Genomic DNA, 13,555 nt, shown 5'->3' on the forward strand with positions numbered 1-13,555 from the left:
TCTTTAATTACAATTCCCTTAAATTTCCTGTCAGGTTGCGGCTGCAGGGATGTCGTATAGTTCTGGGCCTATCATTATGTTGCTCTTTCATGTGTAAATGTCTCTACAAACTTCACAAAAATGGATCACTCTGTTCCTCCCGCAACTTTCCTTTACAGACAAGTGCACACGCAGCCATCATTAATGCAGTGGGATTTTTATAAACTCCATAGTGCTCTCTCTCTCATCGAGACACGATTTACAGCTCTGCAGTTCAATCAAATCAAACAAATCAGCTGTAAGAGTCTGGAGCAGCATCGCTCAAGTCTTCCACTTCTACCAATTACCATCAATGAACAGGAAATCAATCTGATTCGGTAAACACGCAGATGGTTCTTATTAGCCAACTTCAGGCGTCTTATATATTATAAATATGATTTAGTCCTGGTACTTGCTGTTCCTGATGTTCTCCTGTCATTTGTTTCTTTAGCTCTCAGTACATTTCTGAGAATGGACGCAGTTAATCAAAGACAAATCTTTGTACGATTGTGAGGAATTTTCAGTGCATCATAAATCATTTTGAGTACCGAATATCAGCCGGCTCTTCTTTTTTCACCTCCATTGTCACTTTTTTCTTTGCCGTCATTTGTCCCATTAAAAAGTTTCAAGTCTTCTTCAATGCAGCATGATGTTCATTTAGTAAATTATGGACGACGGACAAAATGACGAACTCGAGGCTTCAAAACGGCAGTCCACAAACCAATGGGTGACGTCACGGGGACTATGTCCACTTTTTATACAGTCTATGACTAGATCCTGATATCACTCACAAGTTGATTGATGGATGATTTGATATGTGGACTTTCCTCTTGACCAACGTTTTAATCAGTGCCATGGTATTTAGAAAGCTTCACTCTAGATCTTCATCACCCCAGAGGTTGAATGCTGAATGTTTCGTTGAGTCTCTAGACCATCAGGCCATAATGCTCTCCTTTTTTTTGAGTGGAGAGCTTAGGTATAGTCATTTTGAATATGCTTTTTTCTCTTTCTCACCCTCTGACTCTGACCTGTAACAAGTCACCCTGCTGTTTAAGACTTAGTAGATGCAAATTACATGTTCTTATCTTACAGGAAAAGAAGGAGCCACAGGGTGAGTATTTTTTAAAGCTTGCACAGCGTCTTCTGCAACATGCATTCACATAAAAGGTGTACAGACTCATCTTCACCTTGTTGACAATGTCCTGTTTGTCTAATCAGGTCACCTTTAAAACCCAAACAAGTTCAGGAAAAGAGTTTAGCGAATGCTCAATTTCAAAATATGCTCTTATTAACAAACAGCACATCTTATTATCTTCATATTCAATTTTCTATTTAAGGATGGTCCAGACGAAAAAATTAATGCACAAAGCCTGACCTGTCTCTTTCAAACGCTGTGCCTGATTGTATAATTCATATTCTCAAAGAACCTGGGACAGTTAATGTTATTGTCCTTGCTGCACACACGTTTATTTTGCACTGCTCACCCATGATGATCACTTATAAAGGCTGTAAACACAGCTTTTGTTTGTGGGGTTGTCAGGAGTAGCGGAGCGTGATGCATTTTGTTTTATGGAGAAACCAGACACCAGACAAACCTGTTTGTTAATCACCCAGGTGTAGCTAAGCTGAATGTGCACTACGTTTTATTCTCCACCATTTCACTTGGAAAAGATCCACTGACCTCTCCAACTGAAAAAGGATTTGTCAGTTTATCTTCAAGCATTGAAATTCTGACTTTATAAACACATACACACACTTACCCATACTATAAATGGTAAATTGATAGTTAATTAAACTTGGTTAATAGTCACTTTACTGTTAACAAACAATAAAATTATAATGTTTACTAATTATTAGTAATGTTGTTATTTCTATCATTTTATCATTAGTTTGTGTAATATGAAATAATTAAATTATATATTGTATCATAGCTGATAAGAGACGATAACAGTTACATTTTGATTACATTAGTAAAGTATTTGTTAACAGTTTATTGTTGTACAAATTATGACATTTTATATAGTATATTAAGTATTTGTTAGTGATTACCAAATGATTTGTAAACCTTTAAGAAATAGTTTGTGGAACATCTATAAACATTACATAGATAGATGGACCAGAAACCAATTATTAACCATTGACAAAGTATTAATCATCTGTCTAAATAATACATCTATAGACGCTTTACAAAGTATTTATTTATAATCATCAGTTGCAACTTGATAATAGCATCAAAATAATGTTTATAGATAGTTTACCAACCAGTTATTAACCATTAAAGTGTGTTTTAATAAATATCTGGTCTATCTATATAATGTTTATAAATGTTTTACAAATAATTTCTTACTTGTTTATAAATCATTTCATAATCATTAACAAATACTTAATATAGTATATCAAATGTTATAATGTGTGCAACAATAAACTGTTAAAACAACATAATTTATAGCATTACTGATAATTAGTAAACATTATTAATTCTAATTTCATGGTTTGTTAACAGTAAAATAACTTAACTATATTAAAATGAACTCTCAATTTATAAATGATGGTTATGATAAAGTGTTACTCAATAATACTGCAGAATATAACAATAATTTCTTTGCATGAGAAAAGGAAAAGAGGATTTGTCTCATATTTTCAAGAGGGACCATCAGAGTCAGTTGGCCTAGATTGGGAATATACATGAGGAGGGTCTTATCAATCCATTCAAAGAGTCATTTAGTGCTAAAGCTGCTTCAAAGAGAGAGCTGAGAACCCATTTGTATAACACCTGTGAACACCAATGTGAAAGGAGCTTGTCTCAAATTATGTTTTTGTTTTTTTACAGCGTTGAAAGATTTGATGTAGCTATACCGGAGGATGAATTTATTTGCTCTCAAAGCACACACAGATCCCCTCAAAGATATTAACCCATCCTGACTGGCATCACTTACTTCCCATTTTATGACTGCAAGGCACAGCTGCTGACTGGATCGTTTATTTATTTATCCTTATTCTTCATCCGAGGGGACGGTATTTGAAGTTTTTAGTATATTTTTGTCTCATGATTTATGCTCATCTTGACACTGTTTGTTGTGTTTTTAAAGTTTCATATCTCCGGCAGACTATATTATTTCTGTTGCAATAGTCTGGAAAATGTATTTGTTCCCCTCATGTTGTGAGTTATAATTGCCGGCATAAACAGATAAGTCCAGTTAGAGTGCTTCCTGGTGCCAGTCTGACGAACAAGCCTATCAGTTGCTCTCTGCAGGTAATGTGTTTATTATGATAGGTAGGAAATGGTGGAGTTGTATACACTAAGAAAAACTACGCTGTCTGGCTTAAAGACATCAGCATATGCTTCCCTTGTACAGCACCCACCTTTACTTCATGCTCGTTTGTGGGGCTTGTTGCCTTTAGTCTGGTCTGAAGCAAGTGAAACACGCTCAGTAGGGTGGAGGTCAAGCGTCTTGAGTTGGTCAATTATAGTCCAACTGAAATTCAATTGCATTTTTGTTCCTGCTACAGCATTCATATCTGAGCTGTAAATCGATCGTCCTGAGTTCTCGTTTGAAAAAAGGAGACATTTATATTCTAAATTTATTGGTTTCATGGTGGCGCCCCTTAGTTTTGCATGAATTTGTTGAAAGCTCAGTCTTCCAGCTTCTATCGATCAACCACACACATCGTTTTTGTGTCAAATTATTGATTTCTTAAGTAAGTAGCCGTGTAATAAGCAGGATAATGTACAGCTAGCGGGTCATTGTTGTGAAAATCACCCATTCAGGGCGATGCAAGACTCCTCTGCTTCGCGTTGAGGTTGTACATTATACCTTACATAATTGGCAACAAATTGAGAATACATTTTAAACACTAACACTTATTTTTGACTGCAGAAAGGGATGACTGATGTGATTTCAGCTGTACTTTAGCCATAAAAAACTTGTTGGCTGTCTTGTCTGTTTGGGTCACCGTCCTGCAGCATTGTCCTAAAATAGGTATGCATAGATGTTAACAATCTCGAATAACTGCGAGTTTGAGAGTCAGCACTTCAACCTCATTGTTTCATTTCAAATCAGTGTGCTGGACTACAGAACTAAAACCATGACAAATGTATCGCTGGCCTACTTCTTAGTGACTGTATTGTTTGTCTGTGGCTGCAGGGCCTGTTGTGTTATTCTGTTTCTCTAGTAAGCTACATAAAAAAACACCTGGAATGCTAACACATGTTCTATAGAGGCTGTCAGAGATCATTATGACAAAGGTCAGGACTAACTAATTGAAGCAGAAGTAGAAGAGGCATGTGGGCATGCCCCGCTGGTTAGCTCGCGGCCGCCGCTCATTCCTATGAAAGTTGCTCAGTGGCGCATGAAGCAAAAAAAGTATGACTTTCGAGTGATAAAGTTTCCCCGTATCTTCCGGCGATCTTCTGCATCCATTGGGCCCATAGAGCAGGTGCTGTAGTGTTTCCTTTAACTCTGCCCCTCAGTACTCAGCCCAGCCTCGGTCTGGAGCTCATTACATGAATGGAGGAAGGAAAATAACTCTGTATCAGCTATTGGAGCATTTTGCAACTTTTAGAACCTAATGGTTGAAGTTGGTTCGTACTAGGAAGTTGATTTACCTAAAAAAAAAGAAAAAGATCCGCTACTTAACAGACATCTCTTTCCCAATGTAAGTGTAAAAGTGTTTTTATGGGTCTATGTTGGTTCTTCTGTTGTGCTATTGATATCCACTGATATGAGAGAAGACTTACAGGAGCAAAGCACATTTCTAAGTTTTCAAAATAAACACAGCACTCATCAGTCTGTGTTAGTGTCACATCTAAAGCATTGTAGTCTCGCTGATCTGTCTGCTCTCATGAAAACGAGGCGCCGCTAGCAGCTTCCTTGGCACTTATGGGCACAAAACTGAGTCCAAAGAGGGCTCCAGTAGCATTCAGATATAGCTCTGAGACAAAGGAGACAGCCACATGTCGACGCCAGACAGATGGAGCTGCTCAATTCAAGAAATAAAAAACACATACAAACCAGAGAGATAGCAGACGGGAGGCCGTACGCAGAATACTGAATGTGGATAAACACACGTAAACACAGGCGCTATCTTGCTGTTTGGCAAGGCAAGGCAAGGCAGCTTTATTTGTATAGCACATTTCAGCAACAGGACAATTCAAAGTGCTTAACATAAACATTTGGTCTGATTAAAGCAATTATGAGCTGACTAAGTCACATGATGATTGAGGACTGCACCAGTTTGTTATCATAGCTTTTCCATTTCGGGTGATTGTACACAAAACGAAACATTCCACATTGTCCACAAGCCCTTAGAAAATATGCTTCTTGCTGTTGCTTTGCTGCAACATGTATTATATTCAATGCAAGCTTTGCAACAAGGCAATCTGTTTGAATTGTCACTTGGATGTACTCACCGTGACGTCAACCATTGGTTTGTGGATTGCCGTTTTGAAGCCTCGAGTTTGGCATTTTGGCCGTCGCTATCTTGGTTATTTGCAACCAGAAGTGACACGAGAGGATGGAGCAACCGAACACTGAATAAGACATTTTTAGGCAACCAAAAAGGTTATAATTATCTTTCATGAACTGAAAACAAACTGTGAAAGGGTTAAAGTTCTAAGACGAAAACACGGACAACACCCAGACCGGACAACGCCGGGGTAGCGACCTGTCAATCACAAGGCAGCCACATCCCAAAGCATACCTTGCTTTATGGTCTATTTGACTCTAAATGGGACCTTAATTTACTAAATGAACATCATGCTGTATTGAAGAAGACTTGAAACTAGCGATTGAGACCATAAACTCATGTTTACAATGTTTACTGAGGTAATAAATCAAGTGAGAAGTAGGGTCATTTTCTCATGGACTTCTATACAATCAGACTTCTTTTTGCAACCAGAGGAGTCGCCCCCTGCTGGCTATTAGAAAGAATGCAACTTTAAGGCACTTCAGCATTGGCTTCACTTCTCAGACCTGGAGGTTGCACACTGCTGCTCACACAAAGCATTTCAAAAGCAATTTCAGCTGCCATCAGTCGCTTTCAGAAGGCTTTGTGGAAGAATGAAATCACACTCCCACCACTCTTCCTGCAACTTGTTCAAAGGCTTAATTAACCTTTGACGTTGATCTCTGCTTCACTTCACTTTACCAAGCTGAGTGTTTGCTGCTTGTGGTGACCTTGTGTCATTCTGTGTTTGTGTTTGTGGCCAATTTCATTCTGTTGGTTCGCTGCTAATCTCTGCTCTTAAACTGCTGTCGCCTCTCTCTGTGGAGTATTTGCATTGTTAATTGTGTTTGTTGTCACTCATCTAATTTGTCTTTTGGTTGTTATTTGGCTCATGCTTTATAATGCTTTCATGCCGGTGTCAAGCAGAGGGTTAAATGTTGTATTGTATGTCAGTTTAAAACAGGATTGTTCTTGGCTTGGAAGATCACACAGAAGATAGGTGGTCACGCTTTTCTCCACACACTTCATGTTCAGCTGAGCATTGTTATCCACAGACTGGGAAAACTTAACTTCCCAAACAGGTCACTATAGTAACAAGGAATAATAGAAGGGAGCAAATTCGATGCAGAAACTTAATCTGCTCACATTGTGCTCAAATTCCGGTAAACAGAACCTGCTGCTGTCCGAGCGCCAAGCTCAAAAAGCTGATGCAACTTGAGCAAACCTTGTTTTCATACAAATTGAGCCGATTACATTTCCTCTCCTTTTTTCTTTGTACAGCTAAGCATTAGAGAAATATTTCCACTCCAATCATTGGTTTATGTGACAGCTTGCTAAGCCATAAGCTTATATCCATCCACTGATGATCATCTGCTGCTTAAGACATAACATATCAAAGAGGAGATTGTCTCTTTCTTCTTCTTTTTTTGAACATGTTTATTCAGTTTTGTACATTTGGAATATACATAGCTGCTTTGTCAGGAAATGAAGAAAAGGAACTAATCACAGTTTGGCAAACAAAACATTATAATTAAAGGGACTATTATTAACTTTCAGAAATGCTTGTTAACAGCGGCACCTGTGGCCGTGAAATCAACGAAAGTCAGCGTCGAGCTCGCGCTTGCTCGCTCTAAATATACCTGAACGAGCATCACTCAAAACAGTGAGGCGACACACGTCAGCTAAAAGCACAATGTCACTCTATATTTCAGCTGCTTGGCAGTAATGTTAGCTGACCAGACGAAGGTCTCTCCATGAACATGATTTAGATCTGATCCTAGCGCAATTGAATTGGTACAGCACCTTATCACTTTGTTAATCTAAAATGAGTAATTACAGGAGCCCATCAGTTTAAAAATGTCTGACTTTATGGAGTTTTGCTGTAATTGTTTCCATTTTGTACACTTTCTTTTAACCTGTGTTGTCATTGATGTAGTCTGGGTGGCAGCGGTTTGAGCCAAGATAAAGTTTTGCCACCGAGCGTCACTTTCCAATTGTGAATTTTTTTATTCACTGCCAAAACATTTGTAGAAACTCAGAAACATTGCCATATGTGAGAGTTGAACCAAACCCATGGGTATTGCCATGCTGCTATAACAGCCTCCACTCTTTTGGGAGCTGGCTGCAGCGATTTGTGTGGTAATTGGGTGGTTATGCCTGGCACAGAGCAGCGGAGGTCCAGTTCATCCCAGAGGTGCTGGATGAGATCGGTGCTCTGTGCTTCTTCCACACTTAACTTATAAAAACATTTCTTTATGGACCTGATACGTTTATGCACAGGGACATTGTTACGTTGAAACATTTGTCTAAAATATTCAAATCAACCTGGTCTCACGGGAAGGCGTATAAATAGCACAACCTTACAAGGACATTCCACGTGTCATGAGGATGCATTTTAGCCTTTTCGCGTGTCATTTGTACGCCACGCAAACATCCACAATTAGGTTAGGCAAGAAAACTACTAACTTGGGTTCAAACAAGAAAAACTCTTAGTTAGGGTAAGGGAAAACGTCATGGTTGGGCTAAGAATAAGAACGTAAACTAAGTAAAATATGTACAGAAACAATGTAACAAAAGTACTGAAAACATGTTACAAATGTCAATAAAAAACGTGACAATCGTCATGTGACAAACGTCACTAACTTACAAAACACAACCCCGGTAAACACCGGTCTCGAACACAGGTCTCGTGGTTAAAAGTCTGGCGTGTGTTGACTATGACTTGCCCCAAAACAGCATGTGATTAAAGTGGGCATGTCTTTAAAGGGGAGACTCGTGGGTACCCATAGAACCCATTTTCATTCGCATATCTTAAGGTCAGAGGTCAAGGGACCCTTTTGAAAATGGCCATTCCTGTTTGTCCTCGCCAAAAATTGAGCGTAATTTGGAGCGTTATTTAACCTCCTTCCTGACAAGCTAGTATGAAATGGTATCATTGGATTCCTTAGGTTTTTTAGTTACATATGATATCAGTATCTCCACTCAAGCTTTAAAACTGAGTCCGCAATTAGTGGCTTTAAAACAAATTTGCGTTAACATGTTATTATCGCGTTAACTTTGTCAGCCCTAATTAATATATAACGTCATTTTGTTTGTATGATCTGTACTGTGACAATATGTCAACAGTTGGTTTGTTGACTTCAGTCTGGTGCCTTATCCTGTCTATTATGTGTAGAGTTGCTACAGGATGCTTCAACTTGGCCTGTAGGCTTTTGGTTGATTCCGTGGTTTACTGCTGCAAAGCCATGGTGGTTACATCTGGAAGATAATCAAACCTCAGATATCATCTCCCTGGTGGACATCTCTCTCTGTCTGCTTCTCCATCGTACATATTCCCAAAACTTGTATTTGTTATTTCTCTCCATCTCTGGCTTTCTCTGTTAGTCAGGAATGTTACACCAGCACAAAATCTCATGTTGACATGTCAAAGACACACTGTCCCCTGAAACCGAAAGGGTTGAAGAACAAATAGAACCCGCCCTGAGACACTCATCAGTTAAAAATGGCACATTATGTTCCGATTATTCATCCAGAGGCAGTGTTCTTACGCAATAATTGGGCAGATTCATATTCTGTCTAACACAATGCACCTGTGACAGGAAGCACAAAATCGTATTAGGCGCTTTCTTTATTCTTTTTCCTGTGAACTGATAGAATTTAGTGTTTTTATTTCATTAGTTCAGAGAGGAGCTTTGGAACTGATAAATCAATTGACAGAGATTTCTTCTTAAAAGTTAGATAACTAATCAAATAACAGTAACATTACACATTTCACGATATGTTTCGCAATACAATTATAGATACTCATTTACAGGTACTATGATGAAAAGACGGCAGTGATGCATTAAACAGACCTATACTTAACAGTTAATGAAGCGGTAAATGTGGAGGAGTAAATTAACAGTTTTGCTGCAGAGTGTGATGTTTGCCTCTTAAGAAATACAGTGACACATATTATAACACAACGGTCTATATATGGATGCATTGTGAAAGCGGCAACTACATTGAAAAGCTCCTTTTTTTAGAGATGGGGAAAGAAGCTATCTTCCAAACTGAACATCTTTTCTGGCGTTGACGGGGTAGTTTGCTTTGCACACATTTTCCTCACAGTTAGGTGTGCCTTGAAGAGTGTGAAAACACCTTTTGAATATGAATGATGACGGTATGAATGCTATTATAAGACGTATTGGTTCATTTAAGTTGTTCATTGTCTATTACTGTATGTCTCACATTACATAAAATGGCAATATTTATTTCAGGTTTGCATAGTGATCAAAGATCAAAAGATTTCGTCAACCATCATGCACTCTGTCTCCTAGAAATTACATACATATATACTTCTAATTTGTTTTAGCAAGTACATTTGGAGGGGAACCACAGCTGCTGCATGGATGTCCAGTACCATTGTTTTTGTCCAATAAAATAAGTGCATAATTCTACTGTTATGCAAAGACAAAAACATTTGAATCTCACATAAGCAATAAAATAATTTATCCGTTAACTCTTCAATCCACAAACCGGATCCACAAAAGTCCGTTTTATGCAGTGGGCAACCTCCAGGGTCTGAAAAGTGAAGCCAATGTGGAAGTGCCTTAAACTTGCATTCTTTCTAATAGCCAGCAGGGGGAGACTCCTCTGGTTGCAAAAAAGAAGTCTGATTGTATAGAAGTCTTTGAGAAAATGAGCCTACTTCTCACTTGATTTATTACCTCAGAAAACATTGTAAAGATGAGTTTATGTTCTCAATCACTAGTTTCAAGTCTTCTTCAATACAGCATGATGTTCATTTAGTAAATTATGGTCCCATTTAGAGTCAAATAGACCATAAAGCAGGGGATGCTTTAGGGCGTGGCTACCGTGTTTTCGTCTTACAACTTTAACCCTTTCACAGTGTGTTTTCAGCTCATGAAAGTTAATTATAACCTTTTGGGCCCCTAAAAATGTCTTATTCAGCGTTCTAGTTGTACTTAGCTCCATCCTCTCGTGTCACTTCTGGTTGCAAAAAAACAACATGGCGACTGCCAAAATGCCGAACTTCAGGCTTCAAAACAGCAGTCCACAAACCAATCTATGGTTTTATGTCATGTATGGCATGACGTGTATAACGGCACAGTCCATATGAACAGCTGCACTCTTAATGAAGTATGTTTGCAGCTCTGTTGATGACGTCTGTTACACTATGCTAAGCTTTTTTGATGACAGAATTTAGACGTAGTTTTGGTTGAATAACTGGATGTTTATGCTGTATGTCGACACTTCTGTGTGATTTGCATTTAGATCCCAGTGAACCATCAGTATCACAAACAGTGCCGTGAATATTAAAAGGCTTGAGTTTTATGTCGAACTTATCTCTGAGCATGACCAACGGAAAACAGAGTGAGAATGAAGGGAGGTGAACAGATGAAACAAATTGGAGATGGAGAAAGAATGCCAACTGGCATGATAGAGGCAGGTGGTGGAAAAGAGGTGTGAGGCAGAAGGAAATTGAGAAGCTGTGTGTGTGTATGTGTGTGGGGGTGTGTGTGATGAACTGTATGAGGCAGAGAAAGGAGCGGAGGGAGTGAATGGACTGAGAGGAGAAAAAGGATCAGGATGTTCCTACTTTTAAAGGTTTTGCTGCTTTGCTTAGAAATAGCTGTAGCTCAGCTAATGTCCTATCTGATCTAATGACCCACTATCAGCTCAGTGCTTATTTACTCTGCCCACAAGTGCAATTTGAAGGGTCTTAAATTTAACAACTTTCACTGCATTAGAGCATCATTTTTCATATTTTGGGGACCAATTGATAATCCATCTCTTTACAGTCCCGTGGTTTAATGATGTTACATCCTGAAGGGCTGATAAATGATCAGACAGCTCTGCTACTGTCGTGTCAAATTACATTTAAAAGAGTACTCCACCATTTTATCACAGCACTCCTATAATTCAAGCAGAACCAAAGAGACGTTGGCTTGAGGCAATTTATTTGACTTTGTGCAGCTCCCTCTGGATCCACAAAAGGTTTTAAACAGCTATTCTAGTACTCCCCGAGACCTTTAAACAGACATCAATGGAGTTCCCTTTTACAGTCATTTTTATCAGCATATATATCTTTGGTAATTCTTCTTTTGTTTATATAGAGTGGTGCAAGGATGACATATATTTGTAGCCAACCAGGAAGTTAGTATCGCCCTGGATTCCCTTGACGAAAAGCCAATGGGATTTTTCCATTGGGTTTTGGATCTGTGGCAAACACACGTTTATGATACTTACACATTTTGTTAAAGTGTGAATGCAATCGCCAAAGTACAAAGCTAACGTTACACCTCTTCCTAACTGGACGCGATGCGAACAAGCATCTCTGTCAGTGAACATCAGATTGTTTCAGTTTTTCCCAATGTAGATGTCCTGACCTGCTCCGCGCGAAAGCGAACACGCAAAGCGAGGTGTCGCTTGTTTGAAAAAAACACTCGCCCTGGCTCTATTATGCAAAGTTTCGCGCACCTCCAACCTATTTTCATTGGTTAAAATTGACACTGACAGCAACTGACAGTTAATCAATATCACTCTCTCTATGTAATAGAGAGTGACATCGCTCGTGGTATAATTTTTCACGCTTCATTCGCCAGAGTTCGCTCGGTCGCTGTATGTTAGGAAGAGGAGTTAGGCTATAAACAAACTACACGGTTGCATGAGCGTGATGACATTTTGTAGTCTCATTTAGCCACTTGTAGAAACGCTTTTTTTAAGACGCGTAAACGCTTCAAAATTCATTATATCGTAGAGCAAAACATTAAAAACTATTAAACTTGTATTTACCACAAACCTTATTTCAGGCATCTAACTAAAAACCCACTCAAAATAACCCATTGACTTTCAGACGAAGGAACCGGAAGTGCTAAAATGCTAACTCATTTCCGGGTTTTAGGAAAAGAAGAAAGTTTTAGTTATTTTTCTGCTGCCATGGCGCCCCCTACATCTCCAGAACTTTTGGCTCTAACTTACAATGTCAATACTGTAATTTTACTGGTGTAAAAATCTCTGTGGGTAAAAACGTTGTTGGAATATCAGCTACAGTTCCAAAGGCTACACAGACACTAAGGGGGCCAGAGCTGCTGTATCCCATCTGTAATTTATGAACTCCGTGACAGTGCTGAAGTTACAGCAACTATAAGTTTTGGCAGTCCAATCATTTTCCGTCACCACAGGTAGACCCATGAATGAGACGACCAAGGCTATAGACCTGCTCCATTGTATAATGCAGGACGAACACTGTGTGGGAGGTGCTCATGACTCAGCAGGTGTCGACAGAACGTCTTGGGAATCAGTGGTAAAGTTGGCAAGATAGGCTGACTAGCAAACCACCTTAACCGCCCTTACTGTAGGTCCTTCCAAATATTTGATGTTGTGAAGGAACATCAAATATTAAATCACTGATGGTACAGAACCAACGCTCTGTGGGCCTGTTAAACAAGAAAAATACAACTTCAACATTCGTTTCGGTCCGGTCAGTGGCTCACCACAGAAGTTGACACCGCAGCTCTCAGATGTCAGTCAACTGCTGCCAAGGGAAAACACCCGCCCCGAGGAATGAAGCTTAGTCCAAAGTTTTAGTTTCTTCTGAAAAATATGTCAATATAGTCAATATTTCCGTAATCAAAAAGTGAAGAGAATTCCAATTATATTTCAACTTTAATTACGAAGAATAAAAACCCTATTACAGGCAAGAAAATGATCAAACGAGAGAACATTAACATTTATTGATAACAAAGTTAGGGTGACCAGGTGTACCACTTAACGTGGGACTGCACAGCATTTTTATCCCTTGCCCCACGTCCCACATATTGAGACAATGTCCCATATTTTCATTGGCTCTAGTTTTCAAAAGTCAAACCACTGCAGTACAGATGCTTTTTTTAAAATCTGGCTTTTATCCAATGACTGTGAAGAAAGCAGGGAAGGCAGTCATCACGGCGCTGTGTTTGCTGTCAAACTGTGCACACGTGGGTCAAGTGCAGGTTAACATTTCACCGTCTTTGCTACGCTACGCCCAACGGAGAAAATTGCAAGTCACCGCAAAGTCACAAGTCACATATGATGGAAACTACCACGA

At 39.1% G+C, this 13,555-nt stretch overlaps 1 protein-coding gene across 1 annotated transcript in view; it reads left to right on the forward strand.

The window, feature by feature from the left end:
* Positions 1 to 13,555, forward strand: part of rxfp2a (relaxin family peptide receptor 2a) — a 74,113-nt gene that overhangs the window by 3,888 nt on the left and 56,670 nt on the right. The window lies entirely within an intron of this gene.

This window comes from Sebastes fasciatus, chromosome 16, assembly GCF_043250625.1.
Source record: "Sebastes fasciatus isolate fSebFas1 chromosome 16, fSebFas1.pri, whole genome shotgun sequence".
NCBI lineage: Eukaryota > Metazoa > Chordata > Actinopteri > Perciformes > Sebastidae > Sebastes > Sebastes fasciatus.